Source organism: Schistocerca gregaria, chromosome 7, assembly GCF_023897955.1.
Source record: "Schistocerca gregaria isolate iqSchGreg1 chromosome 7, iqSchGreg1.2, whole genome shotgun sequence".
Taxonomy (NCBI): Eukaryota; Metazoa; Arthropoda; class Insecta; order Orthoptera; family Acrididae; genus Schistocerca; species Schistocerca gregaria.
The window spans coordinates 574,430,757-574,457,186 of NC_064926.1; the positions used below are offsets into that span (position 1 = coordinate 574,430,757).

Here is a 26,430-nt window from a genome sequence, read left to right on the forward strand (position 1 = left end):
CCACTCTTCCACTTCGCTCTTCAGTTCCGCTTAATTATCTCCCTCCTCCTTTACACACACACACACACACACACACACACACACACACACACACCTTTCTCTCCCCCCATTCTCTCCCCCCCATTCTCTCTCCCCCCATTCTCTCCCCCCATGCCCTCTGTCCCCCCCCATGCCCTCTGTCCCCCCCCATGCCCTCTGTCCCCCCCCATGCCCTCTGTCCCCCCCCATGCCCTCTGCCCCCCCCATGCCCTCTGTCCCCCCCCCATGCCCTCTGTCCCCCCCCATGCCCTCTGTCCCCCCCCATGCCCTCTGTCCCCCCCATGCCCTCTGTCCCCCCCCATGCCCTCTGTCCCCCCCCATGCCCTCTGTCCCCCCCCATGCCCTCTGTCCCCCCCCATGCCCTCTGTCCCCCCCCATGCCCTCTGTCCCCCCCCATGCCCTCTGTCCCCCCCATGCCCTCTGTCCCCCCCCCATGCCCTCTGTCCCCCCCCCATGCCCTCTGTCCCCCCCCATGCCCTCTGTCCCCCCCCATGCCCTCTGTCCCCCCCCATGCCCTCTGCCCCCCCCCCATGCCCTCTGTCCCCCCATGCCCTCTGTCCCCCCATGCCCTCTGTCCCCCCCATGCCCTCTGTCCCCCCCATGCCCTCTGTCCCCCCCCATGCCCTCTGTCCCCCCCCATGCCCTCTGTCCCCCCCATGCCCTCTGTCCCCCCCCATGCCCTCTGTCCCCCCCCCATGCCCTCTGTCCCCCCCATGCCCTCTGTCCCCCCCCATGCCCTCTGTCCCCCCCATGCCCTCTGTCCCCCCCCATGCCCTCTGTCCCCCCCCCATGCCCTCTGTCCCCCCCCATGCCCTCTGTCCCCCCCCATGCCCTCTGTCCCCCCCCATGCCCTCTGTCCCCCCCATGCCCTCTGTCCCCCCCCATGCCCTCTGTCCCCCCCATGCCCTCTGTCCCCCCCCATGCCCTCTGTCCCCCCCCATGCCCTCTGTCCCCCCCATGCCCTCTGTCCCCCCCCATGCCCTCTGTCCCCCCCATGCCCTCTGTCCCCCCCCATGCCCTCTGTCCCCCCCCATGCCCTCTGTCCCCCCCCCATGCCCTCTGTCCCCCCCATGCCCTCTGTCCCCCCCCATGCCCTCTGTCCCCCCCATGCCCTCTGTCCCCCCTCTACCCCCACTCCCCCTCTCTATCTCTACTAGCGTCTTATGTTGAAATCTTCCCATCTCTTCTATATCTCTGCTGTTATGCAACCTCCCCTTAGTATTTATATCTCTTGCTTAATAATAACAAATGAAATCTTCCCTTTAAAATTAATTCTGTCTCTCAATAATAACAATAAGTGCAATCTTCACATACAAATTTAATTGCTGCTTATTAAATGTGATTTGATGATTAATATGACGAAACATAGAATGTGTCGTCGTCGTCGTGGCCCTCAGTCATTTCCTGCAATAACCCAAAACTGTTCCTCACCTTTTTTACTGTTACTGGATCGCCATCTTACTGCTACATCGAACTACAACATGAATATACTTACTCTGTTTTACTATACTCTATTAGCTGTTGGTGGGCTGTCATAGTATGTGGCTGTATTTATTACCAAACCTGACGTTATTCTTTAATAGCATAACTGACGTTATTCTTTAATTAATTTGATTGGAGTTAGGTAATTCATAGTTAAACTTTTTCTTGACAACAATAAAATTTTGCAAAGTTTTACGTTGATGGTTTTTGGGATGGATTATAATGAGTAATGCAGTATTGCTGGCAAAAATTAATTATATTCTCAAAACGATTCTTCATATATTTACTGTTGGTAATAAAATGATTTTACAAACGTTCAAATGCGACTCACTTTTTACAATAATCTTACAACTAGAATTGCGCAAACATACCTTCAGTAGTCTTGAGTTTCTCGAAGAAAAAAAATTCAGTAATATTAGTTCCTCTTATGATAATAGTTAGCTGATGTCTCTGTACATCCGTTTATAATCTCTTGTAAATCATAGCTGGTGGCTGGCAGGCACACCGCTCCTCTCAACCTCTCGCTTCAGACCTGCTACCGTCTCGCTTAATACTGACTCCCTACGAACGCTAAAGTGCGGTCTCTCCCGCCAACAATGCTTTATGGTGCAGACAGTCCTTGCTACCATTACAAAAACGTATCAATGCGCAGTCTTTCCCGTTCTTTTCATATATTGTATCCATACGCGGTCTCTCCCGCCCTTTTTAAAATTATACCAATGTGCGGTCTGTCCCGCCAACAGTACTTTGGCGCAGACATTCCCTGCTACCACAATTATTTCCAAAATAACAAATATTAATTCTTTCTACTTAATCCTATTGCGGTTTGACAATAGACAATAGAAATATACACGTCTTACAAAGTTTATAACTGGAGTTAGCATTGGGAACCCAATATGTGGAGTACCCAATTTGTCTTTCACCGAGCGAGGCGGCGTAATGGCTAGCACACTGGACTCGCATTCGGAAGGACGACTGTTCAAACCCACGTCCGACAATCCTGACTTAGGTTTTCCGTGATTTCCCTAAATCGCTTCAGGCAAATATCGCGATCATTCGTTTGAACGGGCATCCTTCCCTAATCCGATGGGACCTATGACGTCGCTGTTTGGTTCCCTGTCCCAAACAAACCAACCAACCAATTTATCTTTGTTTTACTTACTATACCTAACAAGGGAATAGTCCCATCCCCCTCAGACTTAATGGTAAAATGGCCCAGTAGACAGACCGTCCGAAACTGAACACAGCTCAAGGACGAAAACAGCAACAAGGTGCACTGAACTGCGAAGAAAGAAGCAAAATAGGTACAGTGAGCGGTCCAAGCTCGGCACGTGCGACATCGAGCGAAGTGCTTGAATAACGTTGTCCTGGTTGTGTTTTCGCGCTATTGGACTGCTAATCGAGAAGTCAAGTGTTCAAATCCCTCTTCTGCCCCCTTTTTTTTTTACACAAAATTATCATCTTTCCGTTCGGCCATCGACGTGTCTCTTCTCCTACATTTGTCTTGGCAACTGTTAAACTATCCATTGGGTACAGAATATGAGTCATGTGGTAAGAATTTATTACCGTCGCAAGTGAATTTGATGTATTGCGAGAGCAGGCGAGATGGCGCGTAGATCTCTTACAGAAATTAAAACAACAAATAAACGGGTGTGAACTATGTTACAAAAGAAGAATTCAAGAGTCATAACTTTCAAAACAGAACGCAAGAGTCATAGCATGTGGTACTTTCTTCGAATAGATAGTATGTATGTGCGTCTTGAGGTCCCTCCCTTACACCTCGCTGTTACAAACGGACTTTACGCCACGACACAGACACAAGTTTGAATACAGCTGTCAGGCACAGCAATGACTGGACAGAGAGTTCAGTCTTGTGGAAAGAGAAAAAAAGCGACTCGATAAACATCTGGACACGGGTCTCCCCCTTCAGTCCAACACCGTGCCCACATAACCACGGCACCGTGGCTACTCGAATCCGCCCGATGTTGCACATTTTGAGCTTGGATCGTTCATTGTTTAGATTTTGCCTTTTTTTTTTTACAGTTTAGTACACCTTCCTGCTTCCATGCTTGCAACGCGTTTCAAGCACCATCTGCTCTTCGTCTGGCGTTTATCAATAATTGTGCTGCTTGCAGAAAAAATGTGTGTCCAAAGTAGCCCAGAGGGAATTGGACGGGCAGTGGGTGGGCAGAAATCGACGTCCAGCTGGCGTTTAGCTGTGCCTTCTTGTGGTGATCTATGTCACAGCCTGTGCGGGATGCAGATAGTTTTTACCGTCTGACAATCGTGTTATACTTTTTTGGTTCACTTACGATTCTGATTTGACAAAGCTTCATCTGCATCGTCGGCACGCAGACGGAGCGGTTTTGCAACACTACGCTATTGCACTTCTTAATGTAACTGACGTACTTCCACTGCACAAATGTTTCTCCGTAGATTTAAACACTGTATCTTAAATACAATATGGCGGCCGTGCAATAAATTTAACTTCTTCAGTGTGAAACAAATGACTACGAAAATATCGGTATCGCGAATATCGATGGAAGTAAATGATTATCCATTGTCATCCACATACTGCAAGGGTGCCGTATTGTATTTAAGGTATACTGTTTACATTTATGGACAGACGTTGTTACAGCGAAAGTACGTCAAAAACAGTGTTACATTGGAGTGCAAACGTGTCTTGTTAGAAAACAGTTCCGTCAGTGTGCCAATGATGCAGATAAAGCTTCGGGACGCCACAGTTGAATGTGAACAACCGACACATAAAAAGTACATGACACGGTTATGACAGCACAAGACACGATGCCAAACTCTGTGCATCCCACACACCTGGACGCCAGCAGAAGACAACACTGGACGTCGATTTGTGGCCACCCGTGCCCTCCTCCTCCCCCCACCCCCTTCCTCGGTTCGGACTCTCCAACAGGAATAGCGAATAAACAGTTCTACGTTAGTTCAGACTGATATTTTGTCTTCAAGTAGCATATGTGTTAATAAACGCCTGAGAATAGCAAAACGTGCCTGAAACGCATTCCAAGTGTTCAACTGTAATAAAATAAAAGTGATTGGTTGCAGAAAAAGTACAAATAAAAAAGGTAAACATTCGAGATCCAAACCCCACTACGGCACGGCCAGGAAGTTTCAAATCAGCGAACACTCCGCTGCAGAGTTTCCTCCAATCCCACATTTCCAGTTTTTCTACTCTCGAAACTTCCTGGCAGATAAAACTTGTGTGCCGGACCGAGACTCGAACTCGGGACCTTTGCCTTTCGCGGGCAAGTTCTCTACCATCTGAGCTGCCCGAGCACGACTCACGCCCCGTCCTCACAGCTTTACTTCTGCCAGTACCTCCCTCCTACTTTCCAAACTTCCCGAATTCGAGTCTCGGACCGGCACACTGTTTTAATCTGCCAGGAAGTTTCATATCAGCGCACACTCCGCTGCAGAGTGAAAATCTCATTCTGGAAACTTCTCCACTTTTCTTTATACACGTTTTCGCGTCGTCCAAACTGTGCATCGTATAGATCTATGCTCCACATGTAGCAAAAAATAAAAATTAAAAATAAAAATAAATGGCTCTGACCGCTATGGAACTTAACATCTGAGGTCATCAGTCCTCTAAAACTTAGAATTACTTAAACCTAACCATCCTAAGGACATCACACACATCCACGCCCGAGGCAGGATTCGAATCTGCGACCGTAGCGGTCGCGATGTTCCATACTGAAGCGCCTAGAACCTCTCGGCCAGCACCGCGCCTACATGTACCATTTGTCTAAAACTAAAAGGCTTCTAAATTATTGTTGAAACAGACTGTTGCTCCATCAGACTCTCACGTTGGATCGTCGACCACATCCCATCAACTACTAGTAAAAGGTCTCCTCCTTCCCGTGTGTTCAGTACGTTACTTAACCGTTCTGGTCCGTAAGGGAGCACAGGTGAAATTTTAGAGGTAACAAAATGTTTCGTCTCGGACGCTCTATTCCCGGTCGCTAGAGCCGGGAAGCAGCCCTCCTTAGGCCCCCCTCGATAGTGGAGAGAGGCGTGGATCACGTGGCCGCCATTGATCCCCTTTGAGCGTCGAATAACGGAGGCCTTCTTGCCGGCACTTGCTGAGTGAGTGGCGCCCTAAGACGCGCTGGAGAGGCGTGCTGCTGCATCCTCTGATGTCGCGGCCACCCCCTCCTCCGCTGACTGGCCCACGTACGGCGCAAGCGGTCTCCGGAAGTCGTTGTCTGGCACTTCGTAACGACCACGAGGGCTCGTCTGTTCCGAAGGTGGAGAAAGGAGGGAATACTACACGAGAGAGCCTTTGTTTGCTCACACGCCTGTGCGCCTACTTCTGTATGCTGACGGTATTACGGCATCGCCAGAAGTGTCGGGCGAGCATCGAGGATGATACATCTGCCTTTGTGTACCGACGGTTTTCATGATGCTACTGTAAATTTCCTTCGAAAGAGGGACGTGGGAGGGGGGCGGCGACATTTTCATAAAAAAAGTGTTTCCAGTTCGACGTCAAGAAATTGGCTTCAGAAGAATCTACAAAACATAGTTGAAAAGCTGCTTAGGGCTACTACAACGCTTCTCGATAGTGACGCTTTGTTTTTAGTGTTTCGAGAATATAAAATTCGCACGAAGCAGTTTTGCCTTCTCGGTACTTGTCATACAGATCAGCCAGCTCTGTTGTTGCCCCTTACTGAGCCGCGACGCGCATTGCTTCTCAGACTGGATCCTCGCTGGGGAGATGACATTTCCGTCCGACTTTAGAATTAGTTCCTCGGTGGTTCCACCATAACAACTGAACGTAACACGGTTGAAAGGAGTGTGTTTGCACTGTGCTGTGACTTCACCAGCAGAACAAAAATGTGTGTGTGAAATCTTATAAGACTTAACTGCTAAGGTCATCAGTCCCCGAGCTTACACCCTACTTACCCTAAAAAAGGACAAACACACACACCCGTGCCCGAGGGAGGACTCGAACCTCCGCCGGGACCAGCCACACAGTCCATCACCAGCAGAACAGCGAGACACACTGCCACTGGAGATGCTCCAGTATACAGACGGTGTCGATATAGTTAAACTGCCGCTACTTGAGAGGGCTCCTATCACAAACGACTTTGTGGAAACACTTGCAAGGGCAGGCGGAATAGGAATAACTCATTAACTATTGATCCCTAGAACTTAGAACTACATAAACCTAAATAACCTAAGGACATCACGCACATCCATGCGCGAGTCAGGATTCGAACCTGCGAGCGTAGCGCTCGCGCGGTTCCAGACTGAAGCGCCTAGAACCGCTCGGCCACATCGGCCGGCTCAAGACAGGTAACACTTGTTAATTGCGCACCGTTTCTGCGCTCCAGGTCACAAAAGTTTCTCAGTGTAACGACTATTTGCATCCACTGCAGCCTGGAACCGCACTGTAGATAGCATTTCACAATTGCTAGCAACCCTTCCGAACTGTGGACCATGGAATATTCGGCTGTCGTCATACAGTCGTGCAGTGCTTGAAGATCGCACATTCCGCTCAGCATTTCCAGGGTTGGCAATGGTAATTTCAACAACAATTTGTGGCACAGTTGGCAGTCAACCTCTCCCAGTAGCAATTCCCGAGTCACCAGTGAATTCGAACTTCCAAATCATGTTCTCGAACCCCGGTGAGGAAACACGACCATACCATATTCCTTTTGCGGATCAATACTCGCCGGCCGTTGGTGGCCGAGCGGTTCTAGGCGCTTCAGTCTGGAACCGCGAAACCGCTACGGTCGCAGGTTCGAATCCTGCCTCGGGCATGGATGTGTGTGATGTCCTTAGGTTAGTTAGGTTTAAGTAGTTCAAAGTTGTAGGGGACTGATGACCTGAGATGTTAAGTCCCATAGTGCTCAGAGCCATTTGAACCATTTTTTTGATCAATACTCGTGAACAACTGCAGCAGTGTTTGTGCTGGTTTATCAAAACAGCTTTACCAGTAAAGCCCTGCTTACGTCGCCTAGACCGATGCTGACTGTCCGTAACTGCAACACACGCTGACCCTTGTGTCTGCGAAGCCCACGAGAAAGACATGCCGCGGCGCGTACGTCACGGAGGCAGTCCTCAACTCGCTCGCTCGGTCACTCAGCTCAGCAGACTAATGCGTTTCTAAACGTGTCAACTCGCAGCTGGGCGTGTAAGTACTAACGAGAATTGCATCTTCCACTGGGATCTGCTGTTTTGAAGTCTTACTAATTAACAGTATACAGCTAAATTTAAGATCAATACTAGATATAAATGGTATAACGACGAGTTTGTAGCATTTAGTCTCTTCTGCTTAACAATCCTCATTAAATGCTGGAAGTGGTGCCTTATGCAACTGATAATCATTTTAGCACGATTTGATTTTATTGTACGTCAGTACAGCCGTAAGAAATTTCAACTAGGCCCACGGACTTCCCATCATATAGAACTAAAACAGTAAGAGTCCATAATAGCGAATTCCAGTAGAAGATTCAGTTTTCGTTTTAGGGACACGCCTAGTTACGAGTTAACAGGTGTAGGAACGTAGTTTGTCTGCCGATTTGAGCGAGGGCATGATACCTTCGTGACGTACACGCCGCGGCCTGTTTTCCTCGTAGACCTCGTCGTGTTTCAACCGTACGTCGACGTGCCAGTACGGTGACATTATCACTGCTAACAACGAAAATCGTGCAGCACACGGTTTGATTATCATTCCTACGAAGTCGAGTGCCCATTTGGTAAATAGTCTTCCGTCTACACTGGCTCAGGCAGTGAAAGTTTAATGATAGCCACCCTGTACTGAAGCGGAACGCGTCTGGAAATAAGGAAATAATTTAACTGGTTTTATAAGGTTGGGTATTGACGTAAAAAAATTATTCGTTTAAAACCCACAATAAAATTTGTTCACTTGCTCACCAAAATTACTGAGATTTCAAGGTGTATGTCTACGACCGAGATGTGAGAACGTGGAAACTGCTTGCTGTGCCCTGATATCGTCGGGAAGTGGCTTTACAGACGTTTGGGCTCGCCGTGTGCTTCAGAGGGATCAGATGAAAGGCAGCTGGTGAACTCTGTGCCCCATTTATGACCGAGGAACCGTGGCGGTTCGGCGGGGTTGGAGCGCCAGGGATGGTCGGAAGTTGGAGGCAGAGAGCTGAGTCGGCCTGAAGGCGGCCCCGCCCCCGACAATAGGCAGCCGACAATGAGGCCGGCCGGCGCCTTCGTGGCCTGCAGCTGGCGAGCAGGTCTCAAAGACTCTTTTTGTTATGAAACGTGTTCAATTTAAGTTGGTCGGCGAGCAAGGTTTTTATCCACATGACAGCTTGGCGTGAGATCCAATTTAAAATGAACACGTTTCGTGTCGAAACGATGTTTTAAAACCTGAAGATGACAGCAAAGTCTGTCGAAACCGCTCGTTTTAAATAAGGAAATATTTATGCCAACTTCCCGTTCGAAATTTTTTAGCAAGTCTTCATTCATCAATAAAGTTCCTTCTGAATAATTTTGATTATGCGTCTTCATGTGACACGTGTGGAAACCCCTCTCCTGTGGCACACCGAACGCGCTTTGTCCACAGCTGCACGCGTTCCTACCGCATCCGTTCATTTCATTCCTTTAAGCCCACGTGCTTGGAAATCATCCCAACCTCACACCGCTGCATCTCTCTGATAACGTCTACTTCGGGACTTTTATCCAACAAGTACTTCACATCGCTAATAAATTTTTACCTGCTGTGTCTTACTTCAGGCAACTACAGAAAAATCAATTATACAATTTGAGAAAAAAGTGCCGGCGAAGACTGGCCGAACGGTTCTAGGAGCTTCAGTCTAGAACCGCGCGACCGCTACGGTCGCAGGTTCGAATCCTGCCTCGGGCATGGATGTGTGTGATGTCCTTAGGTTAGTTAAGTTTAAGTAGTTCTAAGTTCTAGGGGACTGATGACCTCAGAACTTAAGTCCCATAGTGCTCAGAGCCATTTGAGAAAAAAAGTATCTCATGCCTATCTCTTTTGCATTGAGTGTTTAGTGACATCTCCAAGCCAGTAGCTTTGTGGGTTGCATAAAACACAGCAAGTGTGTGGAACCCATGCCACGAATGGTCACGCATCGAAAATTTGTTTGGCGTGTGGCAGAGGGTCAATAATTGCTGATAAACCAAAACTGATATGAGAGACACGAAAGCGTGCTTTGTTTCGAGAACTAAAGTTGAGGACTCTTCGAAATAAATTCGAGCAACTTACGCATAGCTCTCAGTTGAATGCAACGGGAAAAACCCTAAAACTTCGTACAATGAGAAATACCCTCTGTCGGCAAATCGTAGTTATTTTTGCAGAATACGGGTGTCGACGTAGAGTTCTTACTATTAAATCGTCTGTTTCTGATTGGTATTTCGATGGAAATATATCGGTACAACTGCAGTACTGTACCAGCAGTAGCTCAGTGCGGGGACAGGTTTCCCTATCGTTGCTCGTGTGTATACGTTTGCATTATGTTATCATTTTTTGCGTCGGATCTACGGTACAACTTACAGTTCAGTTTTTTGTGCTGAGACGTAAGAGATGATAGGAAATAACTGAGTTACACCCGCTGATTCTGCTCGTGTTTATAAATGTTTTCCCGTGCCGAGTTGGGAATCCCCCTAGAGATTCCCATGTGCCATTTCCTTTTTCGCTAGCCCCAAATGGCTGGCATATGGTTGAAGAAGTTTCATTGCCCCATCCTGCCTTCTACTGATAGGGACATGTAAGTAAGACGAGAAAGAGTTAAAAGCAGCAAATGCGCTGATCGTATGATGTGCTAACAGAAACGGAGCAAGATCCGTAGACAATGATGGAAAATACTGTAAGTTTGGTTAAGGAATTTGGAATGAAACTGAACAATGGCAAGACCCAAATGATGAGAATCGCGAAGAGCAATGACACGTTTAATATATCACTAGATGGAACGGTATTATGGAAGAGGTCCACAAAATTTTTTGTTTGGTGTGTATGTCGTGTGGTTCTGAAACGTGGGCACTCAGAAACAACAAAAGTATTGAGAAAGTTAGAAGACTGAAGAAAGTGACATGGATGGACAGACTGAGAAATGAGGTACCGAACAAGGAAGGAGAGGATTGTACAGAAGAGGAAAACGCAGTCGGTGGGACACTCGTCACGTAGGAATTGTCTACTACAGAGAATCGTGGAGGGAAAAGACGGACAGCTGCGTGGTGCTCTGTAATGCTAACGTGTGTGTAGAGACGAAGTAGTTACAAAGAAATGAAGGAAGATGCTCGGGACAGAGAGGTATGGAGGACGTCCAGTTGATACTTGTCTGAGGACAGATTTACTAAAAGTAGAGGCATTTGAATAATCTCTGTAATCGGCTTTGGTTCGCTGCAGATTAAAGTAGGGAACTATCGAAGAGATTACGTCTAAGTTGACCAGCACGAACACTCTCAGATGTGGATGCTTACTCAGTACGTCGCCAGACGGATCGAGAGCTTGCAGTATGTGAAGATGTAGACGTCTAACCGGTAATAGCTGTAAAAGTTTTGACAGTCGCTGGAAACAAAATTAAAACAAAACTCTCAATTAACAGACGATGATGCTCCTCCGGCATAAGGCTTATTTCATGATTTCGTTAGACTGAGATCTGCTGCATATACGGGCAAGACTACGTTTCAGTGTGTGCACGTTTAAATGAGTGCTTGTTGGGAAAAGTCTCTTCTCGACTGTACCACCACCTACAAGACCCTTTTCCAGTGGCTAATGTAGTTCCGCTAGCTCGGGCGGTTACGAAAGAAAAGCCGAGCCAGGGGGAGAGGCGTCGGTGGCGTTTGGAGACACTGGGCGATCGCAGCCGCCGACAAAGAAATTTCATTAAGGTAGTTTATAGTGCGAGGCGGCGAGTAATTTGCAAGCGCTGCCTGACAAGATTGAGGGTGACCCGGGGGCCCGGGTCTGCTGGAAGAAGTTCCGGGGCTCGCTGGGGAGTTGTCATAGCAACGCGCCGGTACAGTCGCGCTCCCAACGCGACTGACCTCCGATCCGTACGGCGCCGCCGCCGCCCCTAGGAGCTCCGTATTTGTTCCACAGGGCACTGTTATTCTGCTTTATTCGCATATAGCGCCCTGCATAAGGCCACATTACTTGTTGGAAATACTACTTTGCCAAAACATTCAGTACACTGAAGCGACGAATAATATTGCCAGTTGACAACGCAATTTCACAACGTTAAGACGTTGAACATACAAAATAAAGCGTGTACCGCAATTGTATTAACCATAACTGGCAAGAAACAACAAAAAACAACCAGAAGCAGGAAATGAGTCAGAGAATGGCGGAAAACGAGGAGCGACCTCTTTCTCGTGTTAATTAACTGACTGAAATCAGAACCGAGAGCCCGAAAGATCCCGCAATTTTCGGATGCGTTGTACCAAAAATTACTAAAGTTGAAACAACATAAAACACACGTTAATGAGAAAAGATTACGATTAGTTTTGAGATGTTTGGCCACAGGCAGGTCATTCGAAAGCTTTTAGTGCTGTAGTAGTAACAGATACAACTAGCGAAATTGTTGAGGGACCCTATGAAGAAACTGTGCGATATATTAAGCTAACTAACGTAAAACGTTTTTTAACGTTTTTAGATAATTTTGTGAGACTAGAATGCATTTCGTAGACCTCTTCATACTGCAAATATGTGATGTACTTTTCGAAATGGAAGCCTTTTTCCTCACTGCTGTGTAATTTGTCGAATTAATAGTACGTTTAAAATTTTTCAAAAATCCATAAATAAAATGACTACCGCTGTTTAGTGTAAATATTCAGTAAGTGTTCAAAGGACTAATTTTAATTTTTTCCGTATATTCTTTTGAATATTGATTTAAAGGGGATTATTGTTTTTGTAGTACTCGATAAATTTAGCCACCAGTTCTTTGTTCAATTTAGGACGTAGGGCACCGAAGCGCGAACTTCTAACGAGACACAAAGGCGAACTGAAAACAGAAACAATGCACAATAACGCTCTGTGACTGGTTCATGAAGCTCTGTCAACATTTGAACGTGGAATATAGTCAAACCGTCAATACACGACCCGACACGCGCTGTACGTACTGAGAATATTCAGACTATTTTAGGGGAATCAGTACTGCTCGTCAATATTTCATGTAATGACAACATGTCAGTATCACTCCTCAGGCGGTGATGGTTCGACAAAGTTATCGAACGTGTGAGGGCCGTTGATGCAACAAGAAAGAGATGTTCGTACACTTCCGTACGCTCTCTCTTACCTCTTATCCCTGACGAAACACGTGATGGAGACAGTAGAACTTTCGCACAGTCCTGGAAATGCTACAGATTACAAGAGAACAGTGATTTTCATTCAGCTTCCTCGATCCCCTGTGTTGCACCTACATACTCTGAGCTGCAGCGACTTGCTACCAACGTAGCAGCGTATCTGTCAGCTCCAGAGACGTCTTCAGAAGAGCACAAAATACTGCAACTAGCCACTAGCGTCTCGTATGCGACGTCCTTCATACACGCACCGCACATTTCCAGAACCCTTCAAATCAGTACGAGATTTCCATCTGCCACCCGTACTCGTGAATTCACGTTCACTTCCATATAGTTTTGTGAAATTACTCGTAGGCATGTGATCGATGTCACACGATCCACGAACTTGACCCCCTTTTTTCAGCATAGGACTATGCAGCCAGCCGGTTTTTAATAACTGTTTAGTACATTGACCTAGGTACCGACACCTACTACTCAGAATTTAACTTTGATAAACAGTAAAATTGCATTGCGAATAGGGAATAGTCAGAATTCAGAGCAGCTGTGCTCGAGTCAAAAATAAAATAGAACATTCGAGCCTTTGCCAAGTGTGCCTAACTAGGATCATCATCAGTTCTGACCTTTCCCTTTTCGCAGTGTGATTTTACGGTTTATCAAAATTTAATTCTGATGAAGACACCCTTAGTAGGTGTCGAAACCTCGCTCAATGAACCAGTTATTTGCAACCTGTTGGCTGTATGATCCTATGTTGAAACTAATGTATGGTTGCTGAGTAACAGCCGTGTTTAAAACTGTCAAACTTAACACTGTAATCTTCCGTTCGGTGACTCCTGTGCGTCCCATTGAAAGAGTACTCCCTGAACTAAAAATATGTTTCACCCGCCTCACGTTTGAGCGTCATTACAGGTCAAAGCACAGATACGCCCTTGTTTCGGCCAAGTTTTTTGCCTTTGAAATCAGAAACTAATATCAGCGGTATAATGGACGACTGTAACAATCGTAGTAAAGCATGCGGATACATATTTCAGATAACAAGCCTGGTAGGAAATTGTGGAAAAAAGGTGAGAATCGGACTTGTGTGGCATCAAAATTAAATCTTTGTGTGGTTGCGTATTATGCATGGAGAAGGAGAAGAGTAGGCGGGAAACTCTAGCCTAACAACTCCTACTGGACGAGATGGTGCCGGTAATGCGAGGGCCCGCTGCCCTTAAGCGAAGGCCGAGGGCTGTGTTTACAAAAGTGGCAGCCCCGTCACCTTTCCTGGGCAGTAACTGACCGGGGACCGAGTACAGTCGATGGCGCGATGTAATTGCTGCCGTTTCTCGGTGTTCCAGTAGCGCCCCGTAAGCAACGAGCGCGTAATAGCAGCCGGCTTTTACTGTGCATTTCAAAACATTTCGCTCTGGAAATGGTGCAATTCGTGGAGCTACATTCAGATACTCATTCACTCCTCCAGATCGAGCTGTCGCCAAGTCAGCTTTTGGGACCAAGGCCGCAGTATTTTACTGGCCGCACGCTTCTGACGTCCTCCGACAAACGTAACGACTTAATCCAGCCGGTTGCAGGAGTTTTAACGCGCAGTGCGAACCACGGCCCAGTTTGTGATTAACAAATCGTGCAAAAAACAGTTGTTCCACTACCAACGGTTCGACATGGAAATATATTTTTGTCATTTTCCTTCTTTAAAATAGCATTGTACAAACGACGGAATGAACTACGTGATAAACGAAATTGGTAAAATGTCTGATAATGTCATTCTGGTACGGGATCTTGTGTATGTGCACAAACGTGTGTAACAGCGATTGTTCGACCTGTAACCAACAGGTACGCCCGCCCCATAACACGGTAGACCTCAGGTATACTGCGCGAGCCTTTTTAATTTCTCGATTTGTCAACGTATAGAGGGGAAGTGGCTGGTGTGCGCGCCAGCGGACGGGCGTGTTTTTTATTGGGTTGCGCCGAACGCGCGGGGCAGAAATGGATCGTCTGCCTGACGCACATTACGCCGGCGTCGACACAGCTCCGCTGGTTAAAATGTCCGTTAGCTTTGTTCTCGCGCTTCTACCTACTGAGTAATTTATAAATCTGTTAAAATATGAAACTTCCTTTTGCGTTTGGAACAGAAATAACGACAACCGGCGTTGGAAAAAGGCAAGTGATGGGGGTAGAGAGGGCTGTAGCGGACGAGTCCGCTTCAGTTGTGAAACATTGTTTCTCTTTTATCCGGCGCCGTCGCAGTGAATTTTTCATGTGGCCGGCTGTGGATCGGGCTAAGTTAATTCTTATGAAGGGCCGGGCGCGGGTGGCATTACGTTATTAAACCCGTACCGGCAGCGCGACGAATGAAACGCCACGAGGGCGTCGCACGGTGTGCATCGGGCCGCCGGCACGGTGCCTGCGCCCTCGGCAGCTCTCAGCTCTCCCTGCTTACTCGCGCTTCCCTCGCGGCCTCTGATGTAACATCGCGTATCCCAGGCTGCCGACGATAGCAGCACCAGCGACGCCCAACTTTCCTCTTCAAAGCGACTTAAATACGGCTTGACGTTTCATATTTACACTCCCGAAGGCAGTTTTTAGCCCAAAATTGCTTCTGTCGAACTTGGCATAATTTGCGGAAGTGTGTGTGGAATTCGATTGTTCTTTGGACGCTGTTTCGTGTCAGAAATACATTGAAGAGCCAAAGAAACTGGTACGCCTGCGTAATATCGTGTAGGGCTACCGCAAGCAGGCAGAAATGGCGCAATACGACGTGACATGGGCTGGACTAGTGTCTGAAACATTGCTGGAGGGAACTGACACCGTGAATACTGCAGAGCTGTCCGTATATCCGTAAGAGTACGAGGGGGTGGAGATCTCTCCAGAACAGCGCGTTGCAACGCATTCCAGATACGCTCAAGCGGAAGTGTTTAAACTCGGGAAAGTGTTCCTGGAGCCATTCTGTAGTGTGGGGTGTAGCATTGTCCCGCTGTAATTGCCCAAGTCCGTCGGAATGCACAATGGACACGAATGGATGCAGGTGATCAGACAGGATGCTTAGGTACGTGTCACCTGTCAGAGTCGTATCTGGACGCATCAGGGGTCCCATATCACTCCAACTGCACACGCCCCACATCATTGCAGAGCCTCCACCAGCATTAACAGTCCCCTGCCAACATTCAGGGTCCGTGGATTCGTGGGGTGTCTCATCCCCGTACACATCCATCCGCTCGATACAGTTTGAAACCTGTCCGGCCAGCCAACATGTTTCCAGTCATCAACGTCCGTGCTTGACGGGGCCAGTAGAGGCGTAAAGCTTCGTGTCGTGCGGTCGTCGAGGGGACACGAGAGGGCCTGCGGCTCCGAAAGCACGTGTCGATGATGTTTCGCTGATTGCTTCGCACACTGGCACTTGGCGGTGGCCCACCATTCAAATCCGCAGCAGTTTGGGGAAGGGTTGCACTTCTGTCACGCTGAACGATTCTCTTCAGTCGTCGTCGGTGCCATTCGTGCATCACCTTTTTCCGCTCGCATCAATGTCTGAGAGTTAATGTTTTACCGGATTCCTGAATTTCACGGTACAGACGTGAAATGCTCGTACGGGAAAATCCCCACTTCGTCACCTCAGAGATGCTGGCCCCATCAGTCGTACGCCGACTGTAACATCACGTTCAAACTGACTAAAATCTTGATAGCTTGCCACTGTAGCAGCAGTAACCGATCTAACAACTGCGCCAGCACTTGTTTCATATAGGGGTTGTCGATGGCAGCGCCGTATTCTGCCTGCTCACGTATATCTGTAGTTGAACACGCATGCCTGTAGCAGATCTTCTGGCGCTTCAGTGTATATTATCACGCTAGGTGAGAACCGTGTAGTGTACACACGTTTCTACTGTCGTCGAAGACGAAGCAAATATTCCATAATTCGAATAAAGAGCAGCTGCTAACATGAGTAACTTGGAACTAGACACCCTCGGAGTATTGAAGCAACTTGAAAGACTTAACAAAAGCTCTGGCCAGTATTCTCTGCGCCAGCGATTCCTGTTGTCGTCAAGTAATGTAGATCTGATAAAGATCTCTTAAGAAGATCGAACAACTGAAATGGGACCACAACTGTGTTTACTAAATATATATTATCAATTTAGTAGGGAAACCGACGTTTTTGAGCATCCATTTCTTTGCTGTCAACTAGATATCGCTGTGGAGTTAGCAAGCTCTGAAAGTTGTCTTACTGTGTCGTCACTAACGCACTGACCTCCCCACGCTGTGGTATTTGAAAGGGCCCGGCCGACTTCCTTCCCCAATCCGACGAGGCAGATGACCTCGCAGTTTGGTCTCCTCCCTCAAATCAACCCAACCCAACACTGTGCTGTCGACTTGGATTCTCCCGTGGAACGCTTATTACGAAGACTAGAAGACTACAACGGAGGTGAGCCATCAGACCATTGTGCGTCATACGTCTCGTCTACTGCGCAATACGCTCTGTTAGCCTTGCTTGTTTGTTCATCGCACAAGGCGTCAGTCCACTGCAGACTGGTGAGCAGTTTGCAAGTCGTTTCGACCACACCACTGGGGCTGTGCGTTATTCGTACCCAGAGTTTATTATTACGCCGTGGCAGCACGGGGAAATTAGCTCTGTTGTCAGGCCCTGCCACTGGCTTCTGCAGTATTAGCCAAGAAGCGAGAACAGCAGCTGTGTGTGCAGTAAAGTGCAGCGCAAAGCTTCGTCCATAAAGCAGTGCAGTAGTTGTTTGTGCGAAGCAGATTGGCTGCTGCTGCACGGTTGATGGCGCACACGGTTACCACTTCGTATTTCGGCGACCCTCGAGACATAACATGGGGATTAAGCGCTCTACATATAACTCCCCCCCCCCCCCCCCCCCCCCCCCATGAACCATGGACCTTGCCGTTGGTGGGGAGGCTTGCGTGCCTCAGCGACACAGATGGCCGTACCTTAGGTGCAACCACAACGGAGAGGTATCTGTTGAGAGGCCAGACAAACGTGTGGTTCCTGAAAAGGGCCAGCAGCCTTTTCAGTAATTGCAGGGGCAACAGTCTGGATGATTGACTGATCTGGCCTTGTAACATTAACCAAAACGGCCTTGCTGTGCTGGTACTGCGAACGGCTGAAAGCAAGGGGAAACTACAGTCGTAATTTTTCCCGAGGGCATGCAGCTTTACTGTATAATTAAATGATGATGGCGTCCTCTTGGGTAAAATATTCCGGAGGTAAAATAGTCCCCCATTCGGATCTCCGGGCGGTGACTACTCAGGAGGACGTCGTTATCAGGAGAAAGAAAACTGGCGTTCTACGGATCGGAGCGTGGAATGTCTGATCCCTTAATCGGGCAGGTAGGTTAGAAAATTTAAAAAGGGAAATGGATAGGTTAAAGTCCGATATTGTGGGAATTAGTGAAGTTCGGTGGCAGGAGGAACAAGACTTCTGGTCAGGTGATTACAGGGTTATAAACACAAAATCAAATAGGGGTAATGCAGGAGTAGGTTTAATAATGAATAGGAAAATAGGAATGCGGGTAAGCTACTACAAACAGCATAGTGAACGCATTATTGTGGCCAAGATAGATACGAAGCCCACACCTACTACAGTAGTACAAGTATATACGCCAACTAGCTCTGCATGTGATGAAGAAATTGATGAAATGTATGATGAGATAAAAGAAATTATTCAGGTAGTGAAGGGAGACGAAAATTTAATAGTTATGGGTGACTGGAATTCGTCTGTAGGAAAAGGGAGAGAAGGAAACATAGTAGGTGAATATGGATTGGGGGGAAGAAATGAAAGAGGAAGCCGTCTGGTTGAATTTTGCACAGAGCGTAACTTAATCATAGTTAATACTTGGTTCAAGAATCATAAAAGAAGGTTGTATACATGGAAGAATCCTGGAGATACTAAAAGGTATCAGATAGATTACACAATGTTAAGACAGAGATTTAGGAACCAAGTTTTAAATTGTAAGACATTTCCAGGGGCAGATGTGGACTCTGACCACAATTTTTTTGTTATGAACTGTTGATTAAAACTGAAGAAACTACAAAAAGGTGCTAAATTAAGGATATGGGACCTGGATAGACTGAAAGAACCAGGGGTTGTAGAGTGTTTCAGGGAGAGCATAAGGGAACAATTGACAGGAATGGGGGAAAGAAATAAAGTAGAAGAAGAATGGGTAGCTTTGAGGGATAAAGTAGTGAAGGCAGCAGACGCTCAGGTAGGTAAAAAGACGAAGGCTAGTAGAAATCCTTGGGTAACAGAAGAAATATTGAATTTAATTGATGAAAGGTGAAAGTATAAAAACGCAGTAAACGAAGCAGGAATACAAACGTCTCAAAAATGAGATCGACGGGAAGTGCAAAATGGCTAAGCAGGTATGGCTAGAGGACAAATGTAAGGATGTAGAGGCTTATCTCACTAGGAGTAAGATAGATACTGCCTACAGGAAAATTAAAGAGACCTTTGGAGAGAAGAGAACAACTTGTATGAATATCAAGAGCTCAGATGGAAACCCAGTTCTAAGCAAAGAAGGGAAGGCGGAAAGGTGGAAGGAGTATGTAGAGGGTTTATACATGGACGACGTACTTGAGGAGAATATTATGGAAATGGAAGAGGATGTAGATGAAGACGAAATGGGAGATAAGATACTGCGTGAAGAGTTTGACCGGGCACTGAAAGACCTGAGTCGAAACAAGTCCCCTGGAGTAGACAACATTCCATTAGAACTACTGACGGCCTTGGGAGAGCCAGTAATGACAAAACTCTACCATCTGGTGAGTAAGATGTATGAGACAGGCGAAATACCCTCAGACTTCAGGAAGAATATAATAATTCCAGTCCCATAGAAAGTAGGTGTTGACAGATGTGAAAATTACCGAACTATCAGTTTAATAAGTCACAGCTGCAAAATACTACCGCGAATTCTTTACAGGCGAATGGAAAAACTGGTAGAAGCGGACCTCGGGGAAATTCAGTTTGGATTCTGTAGAAATGTTGGAACACGTGAGGCAATACTAACCTTACGACTTATCTTAGAAGAAAGATTAAGGAAAGGCAAACCTACGTTTGTAGCATTTGTAGACTTAGAGAAAGCTTTTGACAATGTTAACTGGAATACTCTCCTTCAAATTCTGAAGGTGGCAGGGGTAAAATACAGGGAGCGTAAGGCTATTTACAATTTGTACAGAATGTTTCAAATGGCTCTGAGCACTATGGGACTCAACTGCTGTGGTCATTAGTCCCCTAGAACTTCGAACTACATAAACCTAAGTAACCTAAGGACATCACACACATCCATGGCCGAGGCAGTATTCGAACCTGCGACCGTAGCAGTCGCACGGTTCCGGACTGCGCGCATAGAACCGCGAGACCACCGCGGCCGGCAATTTGTACAGAAACCAGATGTCAGTTTTAAGAGTCGAGGGGCATGAAAGGGAAGCAGTGGTTGGGAAGGGAGTGAGACAGGGTTGTAGCCTCTCCCCGATGTTATTCAATCTGTATGTTGAACAAGCAGTAAAGGAAACAAAAGAAAAATTCGGAGTAGGTATTAAAATTCATGGAGAAGAAATAAAAACTTTGAGATTCGCCGATGACATTGTAATTCTGTCAGAGACAGCAAAGGACTTGGAAGAGCAGTTGAACGAAATGGACAGTGTCTTGAAAGGAGGATATAAGATGAACATCAACAAAAGCAAAGCGAGGATAATGGAATGCAGTCAAATTAAATCGGGTGATGCTGAGGGAATTAGATTAGGAAATGAGACACTTAAAGTAGTAAAGGAGTTTTGCTATTTAGGGAGTAAAATAACTGATGATGGTCGAAGTAGAGAGGATATAAAGTGTAGACTGGCAATGGCAAGGAAAGCATTTCTGAAGAAGAGAAATTTGTTAACAATGAGTATAGATGTGTCAGGAAGTCGTTTCTGAGAGTATTTGTATGGAGTGTAGCCATGTATGGAAGTGAAACGTGGACGATAAATAGTTTGTACAAAATGTGGTGCTACAGAAGAATGCTGAACATTAGATGGGTAGATCACATAACTAATGAGGAGGTATTGAATAGACTTGGGGAGAAGAGGAGTTTGTGGCACAACTTGACAAAAAGAAGGGACCAGTTGTTGGGACATGTTTTGATGCATCAAGTCGGTTAGCGAGATACCATTACAAATGCGTGTTCTGTACGAGTTAGGTGTGCTCCTGCTCTACGCTGCTGAGTCACTCTAATGTTACATTCGAAACTTATTTCCGTGTTCTCTGTCCGTGACGTGTTTTAAACTGAACCACAGATAAGATTACAAGTTACATGTGATCATTGTGCGCCTCGCTCCTACCCCCTTCTCTTCTCGCCTTTTATAACCTCCAGTTACGAGTACCATATCTTTCTAGCTGAAGTTCTTCGCGCAGCCTTCCAGCCAGTTGTGGCAGCAGCCATAAAGGCCCGACCTCCGTTATTAATCTTATTTTCGCCGTAAATTAAATTAACTCGGCCGCTCTTTGAAAACGTTTGAGCTTAATGCTTTTAGGTGGAAGTGGGGGAGAGGGAGAGACTGCCGGAGTCCATTTAATGGAAATTAAACATCCATTGATGAAAATTAAACGCCGCCTGAGGAATAATTTTTAAGTTCGTCGGAATGACGCGCACGTTGAGAAATCGTCGATAACTTCCCGTGTTGTTCCTCTCGATCTAGGCGTGACACGACTGTACAATACAGCGGAAAGTCCCCAAAGTTGCTTTCTCACGTTTTCTGTCACGTGGCATTAGTTGTTTCCTGCACTGAAGATGCGCTGTGCTTTATCTAGCTGTGAATGTTCCCTTATCTCCGCCTCCGCAATGAAACTTTATTGAGACTTGCGAATTAGTATTATATTTTTATCAGGATTAAGGGACAGCGCAACACCCATAAATTGTTCTTTCGTAGCACGCTAGTCAAAGGTAGATTACAGAATGCGTCAGCAATTTGCGAAAGGCCAGCTGTTGCCGCTTCGTTACGCAGTGTTTACACGGAAGGAATTTGTGTGTAAACATATACCGTGCAGTGCGGTGCGGAGTATTACATTGCACTATTTCTTTCTCGGATGGGCCGAGAAAATGACTGACCGTATGCATCTGTAAGTGCCTTATGTCTCTCGTGTTTTTGTCGTGATTCTGCGATATACGGTAAAGGCGGTAGAATTTTAGTACGGTCTAAGTCGAACGCGATTTGTATAAATTTATCCAAAAAGTTTCCGTATGTTCCCTTCCTAAGAAACACACGTTGTTACCATTTAGGGGTAACTTGCACAGCCCTACCTTTATCAAAGTGTGCTCCCTGCCGCCGTTGGATAAGCAGCTGCAGCATCAAGTCGTATACTCCTAGCTCACTCATTTGTTGCATAGTGTAATTCTTAATTTCTTTGCGCGTTGTTGGTACTTGCATTGCTTAATTCATAAATTTCGGGCGTATTATAGTATTTGAGAGTTGTAGCATCGCGTTTTAGTACCTGAATAGTGTAAAATCGCGTAGTCTCCTACCGCCGCCGAGCAGTGTCAGCAGTGCGCAAGTAGCAGCATTACTGGATTTACTAGGCATTCCTGTATTTTAATAACTGTTTAAATTTTGTGTCGATTTGTTTGCGCTCTCTGTAGATTAGTTCAGACGTTCTTTGCACAACAGTTTTTAGCATGGATAGGGACTGCAACTGCTGTGTTCGGATGCAGGCTGAGTTGGCATCCCTTCGCTCCCAGCTCCAGGCAGTGTTGGCTTCGTCCACACAGCTTGAGGGAGGTCGTCTCGAGGTGTGGCAGGGGGCGAAAGACATTCCGGAGGGCTGAACGGAAGGCCTCTCCAGTTTGTCAGACGAACCTGTTTCAGGCTCTGTCTCAGGCTGATACTGATCTTCGGCCTGGCATGGCCGCTTGTCCTGTTCCAGAGGTTGCCCCTCAGTCTGCAAGATCCGGGCGGTCGCAGAGGGTGGGCTTACTGGTAGTTGGGAGCTCTAACGTCAGGCGCGTAATGGGGCCCCTTAGGGATATGGCAGCAGGAGCGGGGAAGAAAACCAATGTGCACTCCGTGTGCATACCGGGGGCAGTCATTCCAGATGTGGAAAAGGTCCTTCCGGATGCCATGAAGGGTACAGGGTGCACCCATCTGCAGGTGGTCGCTCATGTCGACACCAATGATGTGTGTCGCTATGGATCGGAGGAAATCCTCTCTGGCTTCCGGCGGCTATCTGATTTGGTGAAGACTGTCAGTCTCGCTAACGGGATGAAAGCAGAGCTCACCATCTGCAGCATCGTCGACAGGACTGACTGCGGACCTTTGGTACAGAGCCAAGTGGAGGGTCTGAATCAGAGGCTGGGACGGTTCTGCGACCGTGTGGGCTGCAGATTCCTCGACTTGCGCCATAGGGTGGTGGGGTTTCGGGTTCCGCTGGATAGGTCAGAAGTCCACTACACGCAACAAGGGTAGCAGGGGTTGTGTGGCGTGGGCTGGGCGTTTTTCTTTTAGGTTAGACGGCCTTGGGAAAGTACAGAAAGGGCAACAGCCTCAACGGGTGCGGGTCAAAGTCAGGACATGCGGGGACCAAGCAGCAATCGGTATTGTAATTGTAAACTGTCGAAGCTGCGTTGGTAAAGTACCGGAACTTCAAGCGCTAATAGAAAGCTCCGAAGCTGAAATCGTTATAGGTGCAGAAAGCTGGCTGAAGCCAGAGATAAATTCTGCCGAAATTTTTACAAAGGTACAGACGGTGTTTAGAAAGGATAGATTGCATGCAACAGGTGGTGGAATGTTCGTCGCTGTTAGTAGTAGTTTAGCCTGTAGTGAAGTAGAAGTGGATAGTTCCTGTGAAATATTATGGGTGGAGGTTACACTCAATAACCGAGCTGGGTTAATGATTGGCTCCTTTTACCGACCTCCCGACTCAGCAGCATTAGGGGCAGAACAACTGAGAGAAAATTTGGAATACATTTCACATACATTTTCTCAGCATGTTATAGTCTTAGGTGGAGGTTTCAATTAACCAGATATAGACTGGGACACTCAGATGTTTAGGGTGGGCGGTAGGGACAGAGCATCGAGTGACATTATACTGAGTGCACTATCCGAAAATTACCTCGAGCAATTAAACAGAGAACCGACTCGTGGAGATAACATCTTTGACGTACTGATAACAAACAGACCCGAACTTTCCGACTCTGTATGTGCAGAACAGGAAATCAGTGATCATTAGCCCGTTGCAGCATTCCTGAATATGGAAGTTAATAGGAATATAAAAAAAGGAGGAAGGTTTATCTGTTTAGCAAGAGTAATAATAGAAGGCAGATTTCAGACTACCTAACAGATCAAAACGAAAATTTCTGTTCCGACACTGACAATGTTGAGTGTTTATGGAAAAAGTTCAAGGCAATCGTAAAATGCACTTTAGACAGGTACGTGCCGAGTAAAACTGTGAGGGACGGGAAAAACCCACCGTGGTACAACAGCAAAGTTAGGAAACTACTGCGAAAGCAAAGAGAGCTTCACTCCAAGTTTAAACGCAGCCAAAACCTCTCAGACAAACAGAAGCTAAACGATGTCAAAGTTAGCGTAAGGATGGCTATGCGTGAAGCGTTCAGTGAATTCGAAAGTAAAATTCTATGCACCGACTTGACAGAAAACCCTAAGAAGTTCTGGTCTTACGTTAAAGCAGTAAGTGGCTCGAAACAGCATATCCAGACACTCCGGTATGATGATGGCATTGAAACAGAGGATGACACGCGTAAAGCTGAAATGCTAACACCTTTTTCCAAAGCTGTTTCACAGAGGAAGACCGCACTGCAGTTCCTTCTCTAAATCCTCGCACAAACGAAAAAATGGCTGACATCGAAATAAGTGTCCAAGGAATAGAAAAGCAACTGGAATCACTCAACAGAGGAAAGTCCACTGGACCTGACGGGATACCAGTTCGATTCTACACAGAGTACGCGAAAGAACTTGCCCCTCTTCTAACAGCCGTGTACCGCAAGTCTCTAGAGGAACGGAAGGTTCCAAATGATTGGAAAAGAGCAGAGGCAGTCCCAGTCTTCAAGAAGGATCGTCGAGCAGATGCGCAAAACTATAGACCTATATCTCTGACGTCGATCTGTTGTAGAATTTTAGAACATGTTTCTTGCTCGAGTATCACGTCGTTTTGGAAACCCAGAATCTACTCTGTAGGAATCAACAAGGATTCCGGAAACAGCGATCGTGTGAGACCCAACTCGCTTTATTTGTTCATGAGACCCAGAAAAGGATCCTTTGTTGTATGATTATATGGTAGCGGAACAAACACTGGTAGCATTTACTTCTGTAAAATATCTGGGAGTCTGCGTGCGGAACGATTTGAAGTGGAATGATCATATAAAGTTGATTGTTGGTAAGGCGGGTACCAGGTTGAGATTCATTGGGAGAGTCATTAGAAAATGTAGTCCATCAACAAAGGAGGTGGCTTACAAAACACTCGTTCGACCTATACTTGAGTATTGCTCATCAGTGTGGGATCCGTACCAGATCGGGTTGACGGAGGAGATGAGAAGATCCAAAGAAGAGCGGCGCGTTTCGTCACAGGGTTATTTGGTAACCGTGATAGCGTTACGGAGATGTTTAACAAACTCAAGTGGCAGGCTCTGCAAGAGAGGCGCTCTGCATCGCGGTGTGGCTTGCTCGCCAGGTTTCGAGAGGGAGCGTTTCTGGATGAGGTATCCAATATATTGCTTCCCCCTACTTATACCTCCCGAGGAGATCACGAATGTAAAATTAGAGAGATTCGAGCGCGCACTGAGGCTTTCAGACAGTCGTTCTTCCCGCGAACCATATGCGACTGGGACAGGAAAGGGATGTAATGACAGTGGCACATAAAGTGCCCTCCGCCACACACCGTTGGGTGGCTTGCGGAGTATAAATGTAGATGTAGATGTGGGACAATGACTAAGGCGTCAGACTCGTATGGGAAGGAAAGCTTTAAAGTCTGTCTGTCCACGGATATACGTACGTATGTTTTGCTCGGTTTCCCTAAATCGCGTGATGATTTCAAAAAGACACACGCTTTGGGCAGCCACTTCCCTATCCACTTCTATTTTGTGCTCTGCCTCTAAAGATCTTGTTAACGTGTAATGATACTTTATAGCCGTCTGTTACCGTCGTAGCAGCACGACTCCGCATTCAGTGAAACGTTTGCTGTGGAGACTGCAAACACAATGCTCTTCCGGATATGTCGCATTGCCCTTTTGCTGTATGCCTTTTTTCCTCTTGCAGCTAGAAAAAGCTATGATTGTAACATTACCTAGCAAAACAACAAAATGATAAGGGTATTAAGCAAACAGCAAAATTACCGCCTGAGCTTGTAGGCCTATTCATTCTTTCTTTCTTTCTTTCTTTCACCTTTCACGATGTATGGCCCTTGAATCCAACCGTCAACTATATCGCTCAGACATAGGGTATGAGACAGGTTGCGTATCAACAGGCGTTAGCAGTTATAAAAGGGCTCAGTACAAAAGAACTATGGCCAGTGGTAATTTAGTCGCACTAGTAATTAAGAAAATTACTTCTAGATTACTTCATAAATGTACACTGACATAAAAGCAACTATCTTGGGGAAAAAATTACCGCTTCTTCTATTATACTATTCAGCTGCTGTTTCTGTCTGCTGTTTCA

General features: G+C 46.6%; 1 protein-coding gene across 9 annotated transcripts in view; it reads left to right on the plus strand.

Annotated features, from left to right (window-relative positions):
• LOC126281226 (transducin-like enhancer protein 4) overlaps positions 1–26,430 on the plus strand; it is a 455,583-nt gene that overhangs the window by 300,143 nt on the left and 129,010 nt on the right. The window lies entirely within an intron of this gene.